This window comes from Thunnus albacares, chromosome 16 (genome assembly GCF_914725855.1).
Source record: "Thunnus albacares chromosome 16, fThuAlb1.1, whole genome shotgun sequence".
NCBI classification, from domain to species: Eukaryota; Metazoa; Chordata; class Actinopteri; order Scombriformes; family Scombridae; genus Thunnus; species Thunnus albacares.
In genome coordinates, this window is record NC_058121.1 from 9222564 (window position 1) to 9247049 (window position 24486).

A 24486-nucleotide genomic window follows, 5' to 3' on the forward strand; every position below is an offset into this window, starting at 1 on the left:
AATAGAAACAGTCAAACACAATACAGCGTACAAATTCGTGTACACTTGCTTCAGCTTTGCATTGTTTGTGTATGCACACACCATGCAAGTAGTGTTGTCAGGAAGTATAAAAATGCAATGCTGTGAAACACAGAAAGTAAAGAGGAAATAACAAGCTGATTTATTGATAAGTTTGTCAACAGAGAATAAACGGCAACGGTATAGATAGCCGTTTAACCGTTTCAGGCACTTTTCAAACACGCCAAAACTTCTTTACTTTGTCTTATATGAGTAAGTTCTATCTTACTTTTAGATTGTTTAGACTGACAAACTTTTTGGAAACAACCTTAGGCTTGGCAGAATGATGATGGGCATTTTTTTTATTATTTCATTTTGAAGATTAATTGATTGATTGAGAAAATAATTAGCAGCTACATTGATATTGAAAACTGCAACCTGAGCTTTGAGGCCAAAACTGATGTCGATATTTGAGTTTAAAAAAACCTGATAACAACATTTCTGGCGGATAGTATCGCAAATATTATTCACCTCAAACCTAGTCGGACATTTCTCTATACTGCAGTTTCTCGTTGCTTATCAGCTGACACGCCGATACTGATGTATCTGCAATAAACTAATTGCAATAAACCTCAGGAAAAATAGCAGCTCCGGTGGAAAAAAAAAAGCAATACACGAGGTGGAGGGCACGCCTGTATGAGGAGTTAGGGTTCGGCTATAAAATCTAAGATATCATTTTAACGAGCTAAGCAAATAATGGCTGAAAACGATTAATTTAGAAACTGCTGACTACAGGATGTTTGCATAGAAATGGGAAAAGCACTGAACCTGGGAAGGAAATGAGAATGGCTCTCTGCAAAGCAACGATTTTTATATTCAATAGAGGCGCATCAATACATAACACGCAAACAATCTGAATATTTCATTAAGAGGATCAAGCATTTAAATGAAAGTGTGAATCAAACAGATTAATTCATAGAAGGTAACGTAAACCTCACTTTGTGTATTCTGATTTTTCTAATTCTCTACATTGACTGTATAGGATCTTCACGCCATTATTTTTTCATCATAGTGGAATAAAGTGAGTGGGGGGGAGAAAAAGGACATATCAGGGGAAAAAATCAGTTCTGGTTTCTGAAGCAGAAAAATGAATTTGCTAATGAACAGTGTGAGTATTAAGGTTTCTTTATCAGCAGCGGTACTGATGTTGGAGATACTGTCGGATGAACCCCTGACATTTCAGTCCGGTTGCACTCTGGCGTGCAGCGGGGACCCGCTTACAAAGGATTTGACCGGTCTAGCTAGGCTGCCTGTCCACTCTGCGGAGGCTAATGCCAGTGGGTTTTGTTTTCCTCCACTAACCTTAAATGCCTCCTTCTGTCTGCTAGAAACTGCTGAAATAAATTTTTACAATTGGTTTCAGTACCAGTGAACTCTGTTATTTGGTCTGTTGGTGAAGTCAGAGAAGGACGATTTATCTACTTATCTATTTCCTCTCATACAACAATCTATGTCTGTGAACTTGAAAAATAAGTTGAGAAATGCTTTTTTTTATTTTTACATCTTTGCGTTTCCTGCCACACTTTAATATCATACTCTAATCATATTTGTCATTTTTCAAGGGCCGCCTGTGACATTTGAACATAAATGGTTCAGGTCACATGATTAATATCAGATAAAGCGTGGTAATAGAGACGCTTGTGTCAATATGATCTGACATAATATCTCATCTTCTCTCCATCTGTTACTGTCACTTCCTGTTTTTTTTCTTCTTTCTGTCCTTCTTTCTCACTCCATTTCATTTCTTTTCACTAACAGACATGTAGAGCTGTATTAAATGACCATACAAACACCCCCACTCTTGATATCTGTAATATTCCATGTACTTACTTCCTCTCTATCTGCCTCACACACACACACACACACACACATATACAGACATTGGCCTGAGCTCAGGTGTGTGTATGAGGTGGCAGTCTGCTCTCTCTGTTAGGTCCTCATCTCCCACCAGCCTTCCAGATGGCCTCAGTGTCACCACCACACCTTTCGCCAACACGACACTCTCTACATCCTTCAAACCACCCGCCCACACACACACCCCCTACTCCCTCTTACAAAGTACGCAATTACAAATTAAGTGAAAGATGTCTTGAATGAAACCGTCATTAGCATTAATCTCGCGATGCAGCTTTGAAAATACATTTTTAATGTATTTTTAGGGGGCATTTTATGCCATTATTAGACAGATGACAGTAGAGAGAAATGAGGAGAGATGTGGTTTGACGTGCAGTAAAGGTCCCAGGCAAGAATGTAACAGTGGATGTTGTGGTTTGTGGTTGGCGGCTCAACCCTCAGGCCACCGGTGCGTCCTCAAAATACATTTTGTACATGAAAATTATACCATAGAGAAAGAAATCTATTATTTATGGTGAACAGTTTGATGAATGAGAAGTGTTTTTTGAACTTGAATCAGCATAGAAGATGCCTGTAGGCGATTGTCTTTCTACATGACACATAGTCTTGTAGTCTGACTTATAGGCAGAAGTTAATGAACAGACCACAGTGTCTTCCTTTCACCTTCTGACAGTTTAATGGACATTTGTGTTAACTTCTTACTAGCAAATCATAAGAAACTACAGAAAACTCATATGAGGCAACTTAATATATTATACAAATTTGCAAACACTGAGATGGTTGACTCAAAAGATTTCAACCACACACAATATTTGCCATTTCATCTCATGCCTTTGTGCCTTTTTAGAATTTATATTTTCATTTTTTTAAAAAAATATGCTCGGCAGCAGGGCAAGCAAGAATGGGTTTTAACAAAACATAAGGTTGTCTGTGCTTTCAGCAAAACTTCTTTTTGACACGAATCCAAAACCCCGCATTCAAAAAACCATCTTAAGTAGACCATAAAAAAGGAAGTATCACAAGCAGTTTCTGTGTGCAGGAGGATTTCTTCCTGGGAGGGACCTACCAGGAACTTATTTGTTTTATAAGAACAAATGGGGAAAAAGCTTTCACAAACAGCCTATAGATTGAATTGCGTCGGATCAAGTCAGCGGCAGAAAATAGAAAAACAGACTTTTTTTTTTCTTTTTTTTATTTTTGAAAACACAGATCATTAAATTATTCAGTGAAAGTTTGCAGAGGATGTGCGCTCTTGTTCTGCAATGCCCTGCTTCACATTCATACAGCAAACTCAAATTCACTGGGGGGAATTTCTTACAGGAGAACCACACGTTTGTTTTCTTCTTCTTCTTCTTCTTCTTCTTCTAACGTGCAGATAGCGTGGAGCAGATGGATCAGAATGGCTTGCAGTGTATATGCGGGTGTCAAAGGAGGGGGGGGGGGGGGGGGGGGGGGGGGGGGGTTATTTATCCTCAGCCGGGCCCACTTCTGGTCACGCTATCGTCTCTTTGACTCGTCGCTGATTTTTCATTTTTCATCTTTGATTCAGTCCACTTGTCCGTCCTCTGATCCCGTCCCCGTCATCACGCCTTTCAGTCATTATTGCTGCGAGGTTCAGCTATTCAAAAGCTGTATTCCCATTCACTCTACGCTCAGCAGCATCCCCTTTTCATTAACATGCTTCATTCAGTCTTGTGCTGTTCTCTATTAATACATTGCTCCTTCCACGCCCCTGGTGAATTCCTTCTGTACTGTATATATAAACTCCTCATTTGTTGTCCCTATCATGATCATCTCTCCCGCTGCCCTCTCCTCCTCTTCTTTTTTTGATTCCCCTCCCTCTCAATCTTTCTTTTCCGTCACCATGTGCTCTGTGTATCCTTTCTCTCCCCCCCTCCCACCCCCACCCCCACCCTATACCCCCTCCCCCTCCCGCCTCCTCCTCTCCTTGCATTTCTGTCTCTTCCCGCCTGCCTCCATCCTTACTGCAGGGTTGAGTCATCCCCGTTTCTGCTTGCCTTGACACGTTTGGCCCCTGTGCGCGTCTGTCCAGGCCTCATCACGCAGCGATGGCGCTAACCGGGCTGACATCTCGCCGCAACGCTAAGGGCCTCTGATGTCCATGACGCTAGCACTGACCTGTCCCTCAATCCTCAAAGCACTGACATCATCAAAGTGGGACACATTTCTGCCCCGGGGGCTATTAATTGCCAAATATGGTATGAGCCACATTTTCACATCCATGCCATTTCCAGATTAGAGGAGGAAGGAGAAATAAGAGTTTCATATCTGTGTCTCTTTTTTCTTGTCTTGTGTTATCAAAGAAATATTCTAGCTTGCTGCACATTTTTAGGCTTTTTCATGTAGTTCATACCCTGCCCGTCTCCTCACTTGGCATTCTCTCGCTGTTGTCGGTGAGAGGGACCAGATCAGCACTATTTTCTTCAGAGCTTTCCCTCACAAGGGAGCCACCGCTTTCCACCGCGCAACCCCCGCTTCAAATTACACACCTCAGATCACACGCGTGCATATGCTCATGTGCTCACATACACTACGAACAGCAGAACCGCCATCCTCGATGCAAAAGTGTGCACAAATGAAAGCCACAGCATCCTCCTCGGTGGAAAATTGAGTCATGGTCCTTCTGCTTCGCGTAAACTGACAGACAAGCCAAGCGAAAAATGGAATCAAAATGTCCCTATATTGGCGGGGGGGGGGCAGAGGGGAGGTGGGGGTGGGGTGGGGGGGGGGGCATGAGCAGTGTTGCACTGTGCGATTCTATATCAAGCACATGCAAATCAAGTCATACCAACCTCAGGCTCATTAAATAAAACATGGGAGTAAGGACAAAAGCCTGCTTCTACTGTAACCTTGCATATTCATAATGAGCACTCTTGCCTAATGTAGAGTGGAGGGATGTTACGCAGGTTGACATTATGTGGCTGGGTGCTTCCTGGTTGTGTGTGCTGTTGTTCTGCAGACTCCGTGCAGGGCGAGGTGACTCTGTTTTCTGACTTTTTTCACACTCAAAGGCAACCCTGTGTGTTCTGTGAGATGATTTGGGTGTGTCGATATAAGCGAAGCAACGATAAGAAGTTTCACCATCCAGAATGTGCATTTCTGCCTTTTTTAGTAGCTTTTTTTTCTGTTGGGACTCCAGCATAGAATTTGGTCACACCTCTAAGCTTTCCGAGTTGTGAAACTAAATTTATTTACAGTAACTATTTGCTCAACTTCTCCTTGCAAGATGCATGAAGAGAAACAGTTTAAACTCAACCAACACTTTTAGTTTAAAGAACAACTTTATGCTATTTAGTCAGAACACATGCACATAATTGCAGTGAAGAAACAACATTTTTGGAATTTCAACTATCATTTTGAATGCACTTATAGTAGAAGTCAGTATTTACAGTATAGGGGCATAGAGAACACAATACTACACTCAATAGTTTGGTGTACTCAAGAAATAAAAACTGCAAACTTAATTTTAGTTGCAATCTGAAGGGATTTCCCCGGTGCCTCTAGACGGGAATCATTTAATACTTTTCAGGAAATTGTTTGAAAAAGTCCTGCTCACATCCTCGTCGTCCCAAAAAAGCCAATTGTTCAGCTGTCACACGCAGAGGATAGACAAAGTGTATGACCTTAAAAAACTGAATAGAAATCCGTGTCACCCTTTGGAACTGACTGGATTATTCTCAATAAAGGTCATATATTCCACTCATACCGATCCTGTGTATTGTGTCATGCATCCCTAGATTTTGTGAATTTAGGTTATATTAAATTAAATCATGAAGTATGCAGTGTACGGCCACTTTTAGTCTGCCGTTGTAATTTTGAAAACGTCTGCCCCGCCGTGTTGAGACGTATGATTCCCTCAAGTTTTCTCAAAATCTCACAGACTTATCCGAGATTTAGGCTCAATACACTTCGGTCCTGACTTTTACTCGAACACTACAAGGGTAGTTGTAAGTTGCAATACTTGAGGGAGGTAGGCTGAGAGGCCAGTGAGAGGTCAGGATTAGATGCCTCCACTGATCTCAGCGAACCCCAGCCGGCAGTAGAGCACCGCAGGGAGAGAAAAGTAAAAGAGAGCCCATTTAGATCAGGCCACACTGATCCGTCGGCCGGAGTGATGGGTGAGAGATCTGCAAAAGAGGACTGTGACTGTGACAGGCAGTGTTCATTAATGCTCCAGCCTCTGCTGTAGAGTCCAATCAAGGGGCTCCACACACAAGCACCCTCAAACGCTAAAGCTCTCTCTCTCACACACACACACGCGCACACACACATACACACGGCTATCCAAGCAATGAGACAGGCGGGCTAAGCGTGGGCACTGATGGCTTCACTGCCTCAATTGATGGGTGCTTAGAGGGGAGTGAAAAAAGGAGAGCTGGAGATGCGGGGCCAGCGAGACCGAGTGTGAGAGAGAGAGAGAGAGAGAGAGGGAGATGGAGCGGCGGGTCTCTGCTGTGTCGATGACTCTCTGATAGCCCCAGCTTAGCACCACTTCTGCTCAACATGCAAAGCTATTACATTAACCCACATGCTGCCCAGCTGTTTCCATTAAACGCTCCAATCCTGAAAATCTCTTTAGCTGTCACCAGATACACTACAACCCTAATAAAGCTTCCACACTTCCAGGTGCCGAATTATAGCGGCGAAAAACTGTGTTACATTTTACAGATATTAGGCGGTTTTAGCCGGCGCTTGTATTCAGAGTGAGTCACAGCGCGGGCAATGATAGAATTAGTTTATAGTTGTAAATTGCCAACATTAGGGGGAACCAATATTGCATTAATATCAGTCTCTACAAGGAACTGGCATAGCAGCGTTTGCGACAGAATGTGATTGTGAATCTACAGCAGCCGCCGCCGTGTGACAGACTTGGCAAGGTACGGAGCAGTGTCTGTCACAGTACTGTGTCTGTTTGTACTGTCATTCAAATGTTTACCTCCCAAATACCCATCTGAAATGTAATCAGCAGTGTGTGCATTGATTGTAAGCCTGTTTGGTGGTGTGATTGACTCAAACGTTGGACAAACAGGCAGAGTGCCTGCGAGCATTTTCCTTAGATAAAAAAAAAAAAAAAAAAAAGGACAAATGCTGACTGGAGGCGTGTCGCCCCTGATCTGTCCTTGACCCATCTGGTAGGGAAGACAGTGAGAAAATGAGACCAGTGCAAAGCAGAGAAATGAGCGCATGGGGTGATCTGTGAGCAGCTTGATAACATATGATGCAAATATGAGAAACAGCATAAAGCCTTAAAGGACAATTCCAGTTTTAAGTGTAGTTTTTGGTCATTTCTACATTCCTGTATTTTTTTACATCATGTTATTTTCTTGTTTTTTTTGTGTTATTTAATGAAATACTTGCTGCTTCCTTTAGGTTAAAATGTTTTTCACTGTCAGTAAGTATGTTTACATTCTGTATTATATTGTAATTCCACTGTGGGTGGCTATTTTAATTTAATTATGTGAAATGAAACACTGCTTTATAGACTGTAGTTGGCAAAGTTGGCAACTTTGCTGTTGGCTTATACAAGATCAGATATAAAAGATTTGTTTTTTAAAGTGAGAAGTGGAAGAGGGGGGAAGGCAGATACTTCCTCCCGTCTTCTCTCGGTACTCAAATATTCTCAGATTTGCACATTAATATGAAACCGAATCTGAAGTGTTTTTCAAGGTGAGCATGTTTATTGCCTGATGCAGTTTTACAAAAGCCTCTAGTGTTGTTTTCTTCAACATTTGGAATTAAACGGTGATGTAGAGATCCGGTAAAGCTGATTTGAAGTCATGATGCGTGCTTCATCCCAAACATAATTTTAAACGGACAGAAAATGTAAAATATGAGCCATCCCTCAAATTATGATGTTCCCTGAAGAGCACTTAGCTGTTTCAGACATAGTTCCTATACCAGCCAAATTGCTGCCTTCCCGCTATTTAATAAAAGAGAGAAAACATTTTCTGTTATCTAACTGGTGACACTGACATCATCATCATCCCGCTTGTTTGTTTGAGACTGTCATGCACATTCTTTTAAGGGGTCCGAGTCCTCTTGATTTCCATGGATCATGCCTTCGTCTGAGGAGTCTGTGTGGGATCACATGAGACAGTCTGAAACAGCGACAGGACCAATCAGTCTCATTAGATGAGCTGATAGATGTCTGTCTACTGCATATGTGTGTGTGTGTGTGTGTGTAGTTTGGAGCGGCTGCTGGACATGTCACGAGCAACACGGCTGTTTGATTCAGAGCCGCCGTCAGAGTGTGCGTCCCTCTGAGCAGTTGGGGAATGAAAACAGATCAGGTTTTGCTCCACCAGGAGTGCAGAGTAGAGCCGGGTAATGAATTCCAGGAGGCTGAGCATGCTAACAAGTTCATTATTCCAGCTTGGTTTAGGAGTAATTACCATTTTGCATCCAAAGCCATTCAAGACTGGGTTGCTCTTGTCAAATTAAGCCAAGTGTGAATTCAGATAAATATTTGCATAAGCGCGCATGCACAAGGTGAGCCTCGGTGACAGCCAGAGATCGGTGTGGCCATGTTGGATTTTTTTTTTTTTTTTTTTTTTTTGGCTTATATCCACATATATGCAGGAGCTGAGGAGTGGTAGGCATGTCTCTGATAGGCTGATAGCCTCCAGGTCCACATACTGATGGTGAGAACATCATCGAGAGCCTGACATGAACTTGTGACACCCTTCCTTTCACGCTAGTCTGCTCTCTAGCCCCCAAAACCTGCTCTCTCTCGTAGGCTTTTATTCTGTGTCATTTTCATATTTTTGCACGAGATGGAATATGGCATGATCCTAATAAGCAGTCACGCATAGAGCTTACATCAGATAGGCTAAGCAGACTCATTTAGGTCTCAGAAGAACATCATTAATTATAAAAAAAAAAAAGAACAGGCCCCTCTAGTTGTCTGTGTTTGGTACACTTATTCCCCGAACTTCCCTGAGTGTGCAGTCACTACGGCGAATGTGCAAATGTATCCAGTGCAAGCGTCGGAAACTCTCATATGTATCATTAAATGCTTTTACACAGGTTGTCCAATCAATTTCACTGAAAAGATGGATTCAAGTACATCCCAACTGGCATGTAGAGAGACAGATTGATTCTCTAAAATGTCAGTGATTTAACACCTTTCTCCAGCAAAATTTGTTGCATTGACAGCAAGTTAATAGCTAAAACTGGAGTGTTTTGGCCCTGTGCTTTCATCAGGATTGTCAAACAACTTGTGATTCACCAAAATACAATACCATACGATCATCATTTTAAAGAGCTCTGCGGGTACCACCTCATATTTTCGATAGTTAATTTGCAGAACTTTGCAATTCATAACCTCTGATTAATACTTGATTCCTTGATTCCTACCCTCTACTGTGTAACCTTTGTAGTCTTTTGTTACCTTAGGAGTGTATTGGAAGAAAAATGTTTCAATAAACAGGCTTTTGTGGCTGCACAAAGCTGAAATACACATGAGAACTATGATTATACTTCATCAACACCAACAGTACATTATGTACAATAGTTTGTGTCTGCCTTGTGTTAAGGCGCATTACTGTTGCAACCATGATTACAGTAAATAAAGCTCCTGCAGCTGTTATTAACAGACACACAATACAGCGACAAAGAAACATGCTGTTCCGACGAGTAAAAATTAGCCACCAAGGCTTAGTGTTTTTCTTAGAAAAAAAAAGATTAGACTTAATAATCAGCATCAAAATATATTATCACAGATACAGTAGCAGTGTTTCTACCTGTGCTATGAGACACATTCTGCAGCGGTCAGATACTAATTCAGACTGGAAATGATACATCACCACAATGTTGACTGTGTGCATTGTGAGTCCCCACCCAATGGTATTTATCACAGAGGGCCTTTGTTGTCTTGGATAAATAGACATATTACTGGGAGTCCAGAGTTCAGCCCACACTGCCGGCTAGCCACAGGCACACGCTCAGTCTTTGAGGGAAAAATATGTTCACTGCTCGAGCATTTGGGTGGGAACGCCAAAGTCAGTTGAAATATGGCTTTAACTTTTGTTTTGAATATTCAGAAATCCAGATGGTTATGGGAGGATTCCGAGAAAACGTCTCGATAAACATGGTAGAAATAGTTTCGAAACTGAGATATCTCTTCTATTTAAAGACACCTGCTCTCACAAAAACAAGAGCAATGAAGCGAGTGTACTTTTTAAATACAAAGTAACTATTGCTCAGGAATGAAGACGTGCACATAACAGATCGGATCAGATAGGTCTCACAGAGTGGTTCATTTAATAAAGCAGCCCGTGCTTGGATAGAGTCTCTCTCTTGCTTTTCATGGGTCAATAAAAATGCTCTGCAAGTTCAAATCCTCTCTCTCTAATGTATATTATCTTAACATAATCACATGTTCAGGGGATCATCATTAATTTGATGTTTTGCAACCAGTACATTTTATTGGTTACCGTGGTTATAACACTTTTAATTCACACAGCTGCCCTGAAATAGCTGCGGTGTCTCTGCAACAGCCTCCCTCTGTAGATGTGACGGAGGGTTGTGCATTTCATTTGAAGAGCATACCGTTGCCTGTGCACTACTGGGATTTGTAAACTTGAAATCACAAAGATATCTTTTTTTTTTTCTCTCTCTCTCTCTCTCTCTCTCTCAGAAATATGAAACTTGGAAAGAAATAATAATCTGGCGGATTTCTGCAGGGTGAATATTTAGTTGCTAGGCAACAATTTTTGGCATTCGACAGGAACCCTCAAGTAAAAGAGATGGTGAAAGAGGCGGGAGGGTTGGGGTGCGTTTGTGGCAAAACGGAAACATGAGTGGATCGAAATAGGTTGTATTGACAAAATAGCAATTTCCCCAAGGCCTGAAGTGGCTATGTTGTTTTGACAAATTGGCCCACATGCAGGACAGTTGTTTACCAAACCAAGGCCATTTGAACAGCATGGCCCAGGATTACTGCAGCCATTTTAGGGAGCACTTATTCCAAGCTCTTAACTTTCAAATCTTTTCTCTTAGATTTACAACAGTGATAACAGTGAGTGTTTAAAGTGATGTAAAGCTGCTGCGCATTTAGCTATTTTGATTGCTTGGGTAGGCTTGCTGTTGTAGTCAGTGTTACTGGTTTTGCGCGGTGTTCAGACATAAACGGATGACCACTTGCCCACCGTTGTTTTGCCATTTAGTTCATGTATCAGCGCCCAAGTTCATCAAATAAAAAAACTCATTTGTAAAATATTAAGCATGTTATCGATACTTAGTTGAACGACGGATGCTACAGTTATAAACTGAAAGTGAGAGTCACTGCACAGAGTAGCGGAGTGAGACGTCTGTCCTCCCTCCTGCTCTCTGCTGTAAAAACACATAGCTGTTGGTGAGCAGCTGCTCTCATGTCTCTCCGGGTCTCAGTGCTTGTTTTCAGCAGAGACTCTCCCGCTCTCTGCCTGCTCAGCCTGCTCTCAGTGCATTTCTCTCCGGATAGCAGGTGGTATGCTCTGGTTCTGGTTCTTAGCAGCTGTCGTGTGCGCCGCAGCCCGGGCTGTACACAGAGGATGACCCCTGCTGGGGATCCTGAGCAGCAGCATCCCGAAGCCCGCCATCAGTAACTCTTAAGTGATGGGAAGATCTAAACTAAAAATCTAACGCTAAAGATCAAAGTAAGCACTCTATAGATATTGGTAACTGTTGTCACGAGTTTATTAATTGGTGGGAAAATGTCCTCACTGTGGCATCCGTAATGTAGGGGGACTAAACAGAGAGCTGTCGTTTTTTATCTTCACACCATGTGCCTTTAACTGAGCATCCTCACAATAGTCTCCCAGTAGCAACTGTAGCTGTCCATGTTCACCCTCTCTCACCACCGACGTTTTTCTTTGTTCTTTCATCTTTGGCTTGTCGTAGCCATTACCCGCCTTTCTCTGCCCTCTGGCAACCAGTGAAGAAGTCCATGACATTGATGCAGGATTTTCTTAACACGGTTCCCCACCCGAGCCCATTTTCTTCTTCAGATTGGGAGTTCGGATATTTATAATCTTGGGGCACCAGCTAATGGTATTTGCAGAGCAAAATCAGTTTAGTGCGTGTTTTCCGTAATGGCTTTGACTGCGTGGCATTGCCAGCGGCCCTGTCTTGAATGGTGGAAGGATGGCTCTAATTTGGGCTAATGGGTGACTCAGCCGTCATCATCATGTGTCCCTCAGTGGGCTGCAGATGGCTGGTGAGCCATGGGTGCAGCGGATCCACCGTTACACACACAGCACAACACAATGTATCAAGTCAGTGACACATGCAGCCAATGCTGACATTTGTAGAGACACATCCAGTGAGGGAGGGAGGGAGGATGAAATGAGTCTTGCTCAGCTATAGGTGCACAAAACACAGAGGAAGAGGTTAATCAGTGGCCAAGTTAATCGAATCATTTGTCATCAGATTAGATTAAAGCATTGAACCTTCCCTTGGGCAATCATCTAGGGAGATGGCTGCGGCTGTGCGAGGCGCAGGTATCAAATAGCTGCGGAATGATAATGCATGGTAAGTGACTGCTCGGTTTTGTTTAAACTCAACTTATCTGCACATGCTTGAAAATAGAGACAAGGCCAGCGAATCACCGTGGCAACTGGAATGCAAGGTGGGTGCTAGGCAGGCAGTTTAACAGGGATGTCGGCCCTGTGTGCCGGATGCAGGGCTGTGTGAGGGGGTGGGGGGAGGGCGGAGTGCATCGAACAACACGCTGGATCCCCGGTGGGGCAGCGTCTGACTGAGGCCAGGCAGGAGTGCTGCAGTGGCTAGTTTACATTCCACAGAGTCGGCTAAGCTTCACCAACCTCTGCTCTGCTTAGACATGCACACACACACACACACATACTCACACATACTATATGCTGATATATTTGCAATTTCTCAGAAACATACATATTTACTCTTCCTGTATGCCCCCGCCAAATTCCTACACCTCCATCAACTCATCACTACCTATACCACCAGGACACAATCATTTTCCTTCTCACATCAGCCACGCAGGCAGATAACAAACCACCTCATCTGTACCTCCCGCCCCCTCCCACCCCCATGTAACCTTGGCAACAGCGTCACTTTGCTTCATTGCGGTTGAGGGTGGAGGAGGGAGGGAAGGTGAGTCAGTCCCAGGGGAGGAGCCAGCCAGTACAACTGTACAGAGCAGTATAGGCTTGGCTTCCCCCCCCAACCCCCAGAGACCCATTACCAGGGGTCAGAGCTTTGGTCTCAGGGCAGCTGCACTGCGCAGGCCGCTTTGTGCAACCTGCCAAAGATCAGCCACGTGACCTGAGTACACATGGGGGGCATGCCTGGATTGTGAGGACGTAACTGGTGTCTGGTGTGTATGATCTGTATGTGAGCTACTGAAGGAACAAGGAGGGTAACAATGGCTGTTTGCAGATTCTGCATTTCTACACATATTGATTTGAACTGGGCAGCTGGTCTAGATAAATGAGCAACCCCTCAAGTAAATGTTGGTTATATATTTAATTTGGCTGCTGTGATGCAGTAAACTGGTATTCATCCTTGGTATTTAAACGTGGATTTAACACTTAAATTGGCAGCTTTGCACATTGATAGCCCTGGTGGGGGTGGAGAAGAAGGTGTCAGAATGTTGTGAATTTATAATTAACATAATCTGATGCAAGAAAATTGCTTTTAAGCGACTGCGCTTGCGTCTTTGTTGTAGTACATTTTGTATGTTTGTAAGTTTTCATTTATTACCTCTTGTTCAGCACCGATAACCAAATCCCAACATCAAAATTTTATTCAAACACACTCAAGCAAAATCTAATCCATCTCAAGTAGAGGGAATTGGATTTGCCTTTTTGATGCAGGTCCATTTTGTGATCCCACTTTATATGGAAAAATAAACACAAAATAATGTATTTGCTTTCCATCGCAATGATTCAAAAGTTGTGGTCAAATGACCTGTGCAGGTCACCTGTGTGCAAGTAGGCTCATGTGCATTGCACACATGCGCAAACACATTACCATTATGCACTAAGCACATATTTTCTCAAATTGCTAAGTCATAGAGTATCCCACCATCATTGTTCTGATATTGCCAGATTCCAGACAATCTCCCCTACGCAGTTATGAAAAGATATCTCTACTGCCAGCATTTTATGGTGAGATACATGTAAAGCAATTTCATAAGACACAATCTCTTTTTTCTTGATATAAAGGCTAATATAAAAAAAATCTGCAAGTATTATCATATCAAATGACGGAAGATCTGGATAGCTTAGACTGTAATGACGAAAAAACAAGATATAGCATGTATGGCTAGCCCTTATAATGACTGAGATAAGAGCTTGAAAGTAAAGGTAGTGAAATTACCCTGAAAATAGCCTGGGGCTCATAGGGTTAAGAGATCCCTTCATATTGCACTTACAGTATAAGTGATGGGGGCCAAAATCCACAAGCCTGCTTCTGTACAAAAATTTTATCTGAAGCTGATATGAAGCTTCAGTCCTAATTAGTCAAATCAAGTAGATATCTTTCAACATTACAGTCTTTTTAGTGTTAAAGTCCCTCTTTTTGTTACTATATTTCCACCACAGCTCAACAGGGAAACACTGTCCAAGGAAACAAAATGAGGGAATTTGATGCTAAAAAGACTGCAAATGTGGCAGATATCCACTTGATATGACTAACTCAGACTGCTGAAGCCTCAGATAAGCTTCAGATGAACTTTTTAAGTGCATTTTTGTTCAAAAGACTGCGTTGACACACTGTGGATTTTGTCCCCCATCACTTACATTTGAAGTGTATTTGAAGGGGATCTTTTAATAGCCAGCACAGGGGTCTCCAGGGGTTAGACATAACCCCTGTATCGAGACATCAGCCACTAAGGTCACTTATCCAATACAGTGACAACTATAGTTTTAACTATAGCCTGTGCAGCCAATTATGGATATAACTGGCTGTATGTTGGGGTCATAAAACTGGTGGTAATCATATGGCAGTATAGTAGTCCAGTAAATTTGCATGAGCAAGTTGGTTAATGCTAGTCTCATTAGCTTATAATAGAGTGAGAGACTTTCATGCCTGAGCAAAGATGAGATATTGAGCTGACTAAATGAAATGTAAACAAAAATGCTGCCAAAATACAGCCCACTTCAATATAAACACACAACTGAAAATTGATGAAAACAACTGTCAAACAAGTGGTGGGCAGAGGATTTAAGAGTATTTTACAAGTCATTAATAAACATATCCCACGCCTCCATCACCCATCTCTGAAATTGACTGCCAACCTTTGGTAAACGCTGCATATACGGAAAGATTGCGGGCCTTTAAGAAAGCATAATGTGTCTATGTGTGTGTGTGTGTGTTTGGGATGATATATATTTTTGCAAGCATATGTGCCTGTGAATTGGTTTGAACTATGTGCGCTTGAGTATGCAGGGACCCTGTGAGTCCTCCCTCCCCATGTCGCCCCCTGGCTCCCAAGAGCCATTGGAATCAAATCAAACCCCCCCCCCCCCCAACCCCCTCCAAGGAATTCCTCTGACGTTCCTGGCACCAACAAAAATATAGGATGACATTAAGGAAGCGTGTAAACATTCAGCTGACTGCTTGTGAGGAAAACAGAAAGCACATGCACGCACGCTTACAACCATCACTACGAAAAGATAATTCAAAGCAGTGGCATGTGACAGGTCATGTGCATAATGTTCCTTCCTTTCTACCCCTGTCGTCCAACAATGCCTAGTTAAAAGGACCTGTAGCCCAGCGTGTACATCTCTTTTTTTTTTTTTTTTTTTTTTCCCCAGGAGACAGCCTATAATGAGAAAGCGCCATTATGGGTCCAGCAGGAGCCTGCGCCTCTGTACTGCTGCTGCTACCACAGTTACCCATGAGGTCTTTCTCTTTGTTAGTTAAGGGGAAGAGCATCCGCAAACGTCCCTCGCTCTCTGCTTGTTAGCCAGCAGTAATGACTAGGCTGTGGGGAGCCAGGCAACCAGGCCAAGGCGCTGGCAGCCCGTTCCCCTCTGCTGGCCTTCAGTTCACCGACAGGAAGGGGAACAGAAGCAGACACCACAGAGGACACACTGGGAGGATCAGATCCGACAGACTGAGGAGGCAAGAAGGGAGGGCGGGAGGGAGGAGATTTCTACCTCCGGACAGACCGAGACCAAACTAGACCATTATCGACACACACACAAGCACACGGGATCCGGCTAGCACCCTGCCTGTTCACAGAGCTGGCATTAGATCAATGCTAGTGGAGCAGCGCTAGCCTAAGATCAATGCATACTTTGTACAGAATGTGCCTCGTAGGTTTATGTGGTTCTCCAGGATCATGTATTGGCAGGGATGTGATTAGAATTTCTAAGCCCAAGCGGCTGTTTGAATTGGAGAACTTTGTAATAGGCGATGTTTGGATGAGGATCTTCCAACATAATCATCGCTTTTATCTCAAGATACAAAATAACATAAAAAACAAACCCTGCCGGTGGTGTTTTTAGTACGAATTTGCAAATGTACTCGACAATCCAGTTTGTTTCTGTGATGTCATGTGTTTAGTAGTTTCCAGATGGTGTGTGTTTATCTATGATAAGTGAGCAATACACACACTCATATCCTGTGTGCTGTGACGGAGAGGTATTACCGTGTCAGTTTATTGTGTTTGCGTTACACATGAGCAGATCAATAATTCACAGGGAGACACACAAGCCATCTGCGTTACAAGGCAATATAGCAGCAATAACACGGAATGGCCCGCTTGTCACCATAGGCATAGCGTGGTCACCAGGATAAGCAGCAGAAATAACTCTCGTGCATGTCATGTGGTAATAAATGTGTAGATACGGATGGTGTATGGATAGTAATATACATTTTAACGCACTCCAAGGGCCTATAAAGAATAATCAGTGTGAGGAAAAGAATATGGGGGACTCAAATACAGGTAACTGCAGTTTTATTAGCCGGTGTTTAGGTTTGCGGAGTTGGAAGATGAAACCATCAATTCTCCATGAGGGGTGGATCAGCCATTGAGGAAGTATTTTGTTGCTCAGTCTGGCTCGTATTGATAGGTTGTGGTAGGGGAAGTAGTTGTGAGCCAGGGCAGGAGAGCTGGGGAAGGAGTGCGAAGACAAGCACAGGCAAAACAAAATTTTAGTAGTTTCCATCAAATCAAATGCATCAAACGAAGTGTACTAGAGAATATGCCAGTGTTTTTTTATCTTTATTATCATCATCATTTTACTATCTAGTACCTCGGCCCAGGATCATAGTCTGGAACTCTTTTTGATGGATCAAGTGCAAAGTTGTCTGAAGACTCACAAACAACATCTGCAGAAGTGGCAACCAGACATTCCCTCCGCGCCTCGTTCTCCTGCCAAGTCCGTCCACGTTACCTCTCATCTGCTCAGGCCATCATCCTTTTCTTCGCTGTTTCTACTGTTGTTGCTATCAAGAAGACCCATCTTTCATCTAGACTGTTGACTTAGCACAGGCCCCAGCTGGACCCGGCACTGTGGATTCACTTGAATGGAACTGAGCTGAGCTGACTGCAGCGCGAAACACAATAGGCAGTGCATTATTGATTATGTTTGTGATCTAACCTTGGTGCTCAGGAGTACCTCTCCGCCCCCCCACGCCCCCACCCCCCCCCCGAATCCGTCTACCCATGCATAATTTCTGCAGCGAAAGAGTGAATTTTTTTTTTCACCCCTTAATGGAAAGTTGGGTGAACTATAAGAGATTTCCAATAACTCTGGATTCGGTTCAGCTCTGTTTACCCAGCGGTGGATTCCAGCTCTGTGCTTGTCAAAGGTCAGCTCGGTAGACTGAGAGAAATATAGAGGAAGTATATGAGAAAGCTCTAATATAAATAGATGCCATCAATCAGGGGAATGTCCTTCATTTGGCATGCGTCAGTCCTGGAGGGAGAAATGCATATTCAATCTTGGAACAATGAATGTCAGTCACACCACTTTCACCAGACACATGACAGCTGTGCGCAGTGGCTGGTTACACACTCTGAAAATGAAAGCTGCAAGCAAGTGAGGGGGTGAAAGCACAATTATTGCACAAGGGAAGCGAATAAGCAACAGTCCTTCCCCCAGAGAACGATTGATGAACTTCCCTGTTCTGTCTAGACTAGTGTCAGCACGGAGGTTTCAGACCGCTGACAAGACGCACATGTAGCGCTACACACATGTAACGCTGTGATCCTGTTTGATGGTCAACGCCGCTGACACGTAGCATCCTAGAGTGTGGTGAGGGAGAGCGACAGAGTCTCTGTCCTTGCGGGTCGTCTCCCGACTGATCCTCACAACTGGAGGAGGGGAGGGGGGTGGGTGGGGGGGGTGGGGGAAGCGTGTTGTTGTGTGTGTGTGTGTGTGTGTGTGTGTGTGTTATTGAAACGTGGATGCAGCTGCTCCCAGTTGGATCACAATGTTCCGCCAGCAGTTCAAGTATTTAGTTCTCTCCCTCTACTTTCAGCTCGTACACAGTCACGTTGTGTAAACTGTTGCTATTACGCTTCACCTAATAAGGCCTCGGCGGTGCCTGCGCTAGATATGAGGAAGGACTAGAAAGAAATACTCCCATTTGCAGCAAAGAGAGATTTTTATTTCTCCCTTTTTGCCTGCGTATGAGAGACGGGGGTAGTAAAAAAAAAAGAGGGATTGTGTTTGTAGGTGTGATTGCATCAGCTCTGCGTTAGCGCCGCTTGGCACAGTGTGTATTGAGTTTTTTTTTTTTTTTTCATCTTCTGTTAGTTAATGTGATTTGAGCAACAGGTCCTGCTTAGTGGCAGGGTGTGTGTGCAGAGGAGAGATGCGGTGGCTGTTTTCTCAGGCTCTGTTAATAGGGGTCAGGGAAGACAGTGTGCCGCTATTTCTCTTTTAATCGCATTTAGGAAACTTCATCCCCTAGAGGTGAGACAGGGATTTATTTTTCAATGTGTCTTTTTTATCGCCCTCTGGAGGAATGCAGAGTTGAACCATTTAGGGCCAAGCCCCAATGACTACACTAAAAAAGCCTCTGGTTATGAAAAGCCACAGAGGGAATGTTTGCACTGTAGCCTGTAATTGTCAGTTTCATTACACTTACAACCAATAGTATATCTGAGTCAAGCAAGTCAAGGCTGAATGTAGTCAATGTTATTAGTCTCTCCAGCAAAGCAGAAACCCCTTCAGTCTGCTGACAGGATTGTTTTGCTACAACAACAGACTAAACTCTTGTTGAACCGGTTAAAAGAAATCATGCCGACCGTCGCTGCCGTGCTACATCCCTTCCACATGAAGGTCTAGACATTATCACGTTGATATCACCATTATTTAACACGATTACACATCGACTCACGGAACAGAAACGCTTCCTGTTTATTAAATCTATCAATCCACACTGACTCTGAGCGTCTTTTACGCTCCAAGTCTATTTCCGTCGTATTTAGTGAAGCTTAACCTGCACTGACAGCTGTTTAAATAACACAAATATCCCACTGCATGTGTTTTGAGCTTATTAGCGGTAACTACATCAATTGATCAAGGCTCCCAGTCTGTCTGTGAGCTCACCTGTTTCACTACAGGCGGACAGATTCCCCTCACTCGCATACAGCGTGCGGGGAAATAAAATCTATGAATCAATAAATACAAACACTGTTGAATTCTTCCCTGTGGTGCCGACATGAAAACTATTTTAGTTGAGTAAATTTCTGCCGTGGGTCAGCCCGGTGAAGGCGGGTTAGCCGGCTGCTGGTCAGGAGCCGAAAGACTGCCGATTCTGTGGATAGAGACGCTGAACACAGGTGGGAGGCTTTTAGGGAAGGGTGCACCACTGTAAAGGAAAGGGGTGCGCTGGATTTATAACACAAGACGAAGCAAGAGCACCGTCGCGAAACGGAACGCGGCTTAACAACCGTTTTTGTCTCGATTATCTTGTTTTCATAATCATTGGAAGCCAAAATCGTAATCGAAAATAAAATCCGATCAATCGCCCATCCCTATGCGGAACTGTTACACAATCTATACATTAACTACAAAAGACTTACAAACAGGTCACATCGAGCGGAAGGAGCATCCAAGCGGAAGCTGAAGGGCTAAGCAGACACACACACACACACACACACACACACACACACAGTGCCAGACATAAAGCCGAAGAGTGGAAGAGACGTAGGAGAAGTCAGGCGAGCAAACAAGTACGGACCCCAAGCAGAAAACACAACCTGACGGGGACGAGGAGTTCTGTCAATACGGCTCGTGTTGTGACGCGTGCGGGCTGCTGTTGCGGAGGGGACATGAAAAGAAGGCATGGCAAAGGAATAAGGAAAGAGAGGAGGGTGGGAAGCGTAGGTGACGAACTGCAAAAATTGGAACTTACCTCGGAAATCGCGCACAAGCCGTCCCAAACCTCAGTCGTTTCTGTCTAAACTGCAGCTAAACTTATAATCAAATATATATCAAAGCCCCTTGAATTCCAACATTGCTAGGTAATTTCACATCATTAAGTGAGGGTAAGAGTGTTTTAACTTTTTCAAACAATTCTGACCTAAAGCAAAGCAATTAAATGGGAAATTCAGTGCGAGCTTACCCAAGTCTTTTCTAGGCAGGTCCCAATGGGTTTGGGTTTAAATGTCAAGCTCTAACAAAAATCTGTAAAGATGAGGGAAGACAAAAAAAACGGAGTTAAAAGGAAGCCAGCGACCAGAATAAAGCAAAAGTGAGGGGAGCAGAGAGTTGAGAGGAGGACAGCAGCAGCAGCAGCAGCAGCAGCAGCAGCAGCAGCAGCAGCAGCACACCCGCAAAGATGCAGTCAGGCAGGAGCACGGCACAGAAACACCCATCTCAACTTGTCAATTATTAATTTCATAGTCCGCTTTTACATTTATTCATGCCGGTCGCCAGTTCATCACAGGGCGAATATAGACCCGACCAACGCACGTACCTGTGGGCAGTTTTTGAGTTTTCATTTCATGTCACATGCGTGTCTTTTGGAGTGTGGGAGGAAACCGGAGCACCTGGAGGAAACTCAAGACGGGAAGGGCAAACGTGGAGGGCGAAGCAGACACAGAAAAGACCAGAACATGAGAGTCAGGGTCTTCTTGCTTGGAGGTGGCAGGTTTTTTTTATCACTGAATCACCAGGGCATTTTCAATACCTGCAGCAATTTCTTTAAAAAAAAAAAAAAAAAAAAAAAACCATGCAAGGACAAGAAGTTTTGATACGGCTTGTACAAGAATGACTTTTAAAATGGTTGACATTTCAAAATATACGGAGTGGTGCTTTATTTCAAGAGGAAGGCACTCATTTGAAGACGTTTCTTGCAGGTTCCTGTATCTTGCACTCGACTTTGTTCTGCAATTAGCTAGATTTTTTTCTTTTTTTCTCGTCTTGGATGGAAAAAAAGTAAGATTTTAAAGCTGAGACAGAGGATAAATAAACATGTCACTTGTTACCGCTGATGTGTTTTTTTTTGCAGTGCAGGGATTTAAGGTCACAGAGCAAAGAAGCTAAGGGTTGAAGACAGAGAATGGAGGTAATGTAGCAGAGAAGGATGAATCGGTGGGAGCTGTGTGTGTTACTGCTGTTTATAGAAGTCTTTCTCTGTATTAGTCAGGACTCGGGGGGGCCCCTCGGGGAGCTCTCTTCATCTCCCCCTCTGTCTCTTTGTCTACATCCGCCATCTTTCTTCTGATTACCACCTCCCTGGTTCCCACCTTTCCTACCACAATCCTTTTTGTTATTTTTATTTATTTTTTCTTTCTCTATGATTTTTTTTTTTCTTGGGTGTTCTTGCTGTCTGGGCAGTTTTGTGCTGTTTACTTTTCCCTACTCCTTGTTCTTCCGCCTCCTCCTCTTCCCCTTCCACTGCCTCACCCTCCTCTCCATCTTTTCTCTTCCTCAGTCATTGCTTTATCATTCAAGCCCCGGCCTCGGAGAGGGCACTTTGACTTGTGGGGGGGAGAAGGGAGGGCGGGGGAGTGGGGGCTGCTTTTGCCCTGAGCCACTGTATAATGGGAGTTAACCGCTGACCGTAAATTCTGTCGCAGAAGATGAGTGAGGTAGGGAGTGTTCAGGGGTGGGGTGCGCTGCTTATTGCTGTTGGAAATGTAACTTATTGCACAAGAGACTGCCTAGACCCCTGTTCTCGTCAATCTTCGCTTTTATTGGGAGATTGGGATAGGACGATTTTTTTTCTCGCTGTCTTCCTCTGTGGTTGGTGTCCCCTAACTGCTGGCTTCCACCTCAGACACATTCTTTTCTCTGTCTGTTCTCACCGTGGTGTCATTTCTGATTTTCTCCCTTAACTCTCCTGCCAGCCCTGTCATCCGAACTGTGGTTACACTTCAAGCCATTTCAATGTGATTTTTTTTTTTTTTTTTTTTTTTGATATCTGACCACAAAGAACGTTTCATCGGTTCACACGGTCGCGCATCCACTTAACCTAGAAATGCCTATTATATCTGCTGTGGGTGTATTAACTGACATACTCCCGTGTTTAGAACACTGGGTTTCCATCTTTTTTTTTTTATGGAGCTCTCATTGTGTATCGCAGCCAAATTACATATAATTGTAATCAAAATGTGAGCCTGACCACTTCCAAGTTGTTTCAAAGGTCTGATTGTAATCTGAACAAAATCCATATTCAGTGGATCCAGGCGTATCGTATTATGCATCACTGCATATTCAGATGATAAAATCGCACAATTTACTACAGTGTAACAGTAGCTGTTCTATCTCCCAATGTCCTCTTTATTCCTCCTCCTCCTCTCCCTCCTTCTCTGGCCACTGATTTTCCTCTATTATCCCCTTCTTTTCGCTCTCTCTTTTCTCTTGTCTATTCAGTCACTCATTAGGCCACTTTAAAGGGATTGAATGAAGGTTGGCACCCTCTGTATGGGGTCACCACAGGCCCATCTATCCTCCCTTACTGCCCCCACCTCCGCAGCTTGTCCCTGGCACCCCAGGCCGTGAAAGGTCAGCCGTCATTGGGACTCATTACAAGGAACAGAAACTGGAAGAGACAAGAAGTGTGTGTGCGTGTGTGTGTGTGTGTGTGTCCGTGTGTGAAGAGCTGAGCAGCGATATAGCTCAAGGTGGATGGATAACACAGACCTTGAGCTTCCCCTTTTCTGTTTCTCACAGATTGTATTTCTCGACACTCCTGCGTATAAAGTAAACGATCAATTTGTAATGATGCTTAGTTCTACAGAGTTTTCTTTTTTGCAACCTTCCTATCCTCAAATAAACACTCGCTCAAACTCTCTGACACACACACACACACACACTCACACACAAAACACACTTAATGTCCTCTCTGTCCCAGGCATGATACATGCAGCTGCTTGAGTGGCATTGACTCTTGCTCTTTTCCCCTTCTCTTTCAAACACACACACACACACACACCGTTGCAGAGCCAGTTCATCACCCTCAGTGACACGGTGAATTTACAATGCCGTCCTTGACCATGTCTGAGCCCCGAGATCCACCTTCACTCGTCAGGAGACAGATTGGGTTGGCAGGTGGGGCCCCCGCCCAGGTCCACATTTTTATTTGGACATAAAAAGTAATAAAACAGAGAAATGATCAGCGCTTTTTACTGCTAATCACATGTCCCTCCATCTCAATTAAAAACTTGTTTGCATAAACAACTAACACAAACATGCCCCCCCCCTCCTCCGCCCCCCTCCCACACACACACACACACACACACACTGAGCCAATGAGGTGTGTGTGTGTGCCAGTTTGTGTGTGTGTGTGTGTGTGGGTGCCTATCTCTGTGTCACCGCGTGTGAACGGCGCGTGCACGTGTATCCTGCTGTCAGCGAATTCTCCACAGAGATAACCTTGAAGGAGCGGCTGTGTGCTTAGCTCTGATACTGAATGCCAAGCTGCAGCGGGCTCAGCGGTTGCGTTCCCAGAACTTCTTCTGAGACCTTTAGCCACTTCTGCGAGACTTAATCCCAAAGTTGCGATGAGGTGGGCAGCCTTCAGCGCCGGAGTCGAGGCGCTGCTCAGATAGGTTGCCGTTTGATGGTAAAAGTGTGTCGCTCTTTGAATACAGGAAGCTCTTTGAAAAGAACTGACAAACATTTAATTTTTTTAAAATTCTCTGGTAACCTTGACCAAATCATATGATGTCTCTACTGAGTCCAACACGTACACTGGCAGGCCGACATCACTAGCAAATATTGACATGATTCTAACTTTATTTGCATGGCTGAATTTACCTGTTAGGTTGCTCCTTCTCCTACTTTTACCCCCCACCTTCTGTACTCTTCTGTTAAGTCTGTGTGCCCTGTCACCTTCAGGCTCTTGTTAAGTCATGCAACCAGTACTCCTACTGGGGATAGTACTTCATTTGTTATTTATGGTCATTTGAACACAGTTAAGGAATATTTTCATCATATGAACACAATATAACTCAAATCCAATAGACCTTAACATTGGATTTTGACATAGGATCCACAAGATAAGCTAATAACGCAGGACCGACTTTAGCTGATATTATACTTTAGTGCTGCAAATTCACATCCGCAATTAATGGAATTACAAAAACCCACTGACATGCATCGAACCCGGGGCTTCAGGGAC

The 24486-nt window shown here is 43.7% G+C and overlaps 1 protein-coding gene across 2 annotated transcripts in view; it reads left to right on the plus strand.

Moving 5' to 3' along the window:
- Positions 1–24486, plus strand: part of fut8b (fucosyltransferase 8b (alpha (1,6) fucosyltransferase)) — an 88319-nt gene that overhangs the window by 15033 nt on the left and 48800 nt on the right. Inside the window, exon 2 of one of the 2 annotated variants that reach the window (XM_044377397.1) lies at positions 3903–4130. The exons of the other annotated variant lie outside the window; for it this stretch is intronic. The gene's annotated coding sequence lies outside the window, so the exon portion shown is untranslated. The remainder of the gene's footprint in view (positions 1–3902; positions 4131–24486) is intronic. 2 annotated transcript variants of the gene reach the window in all.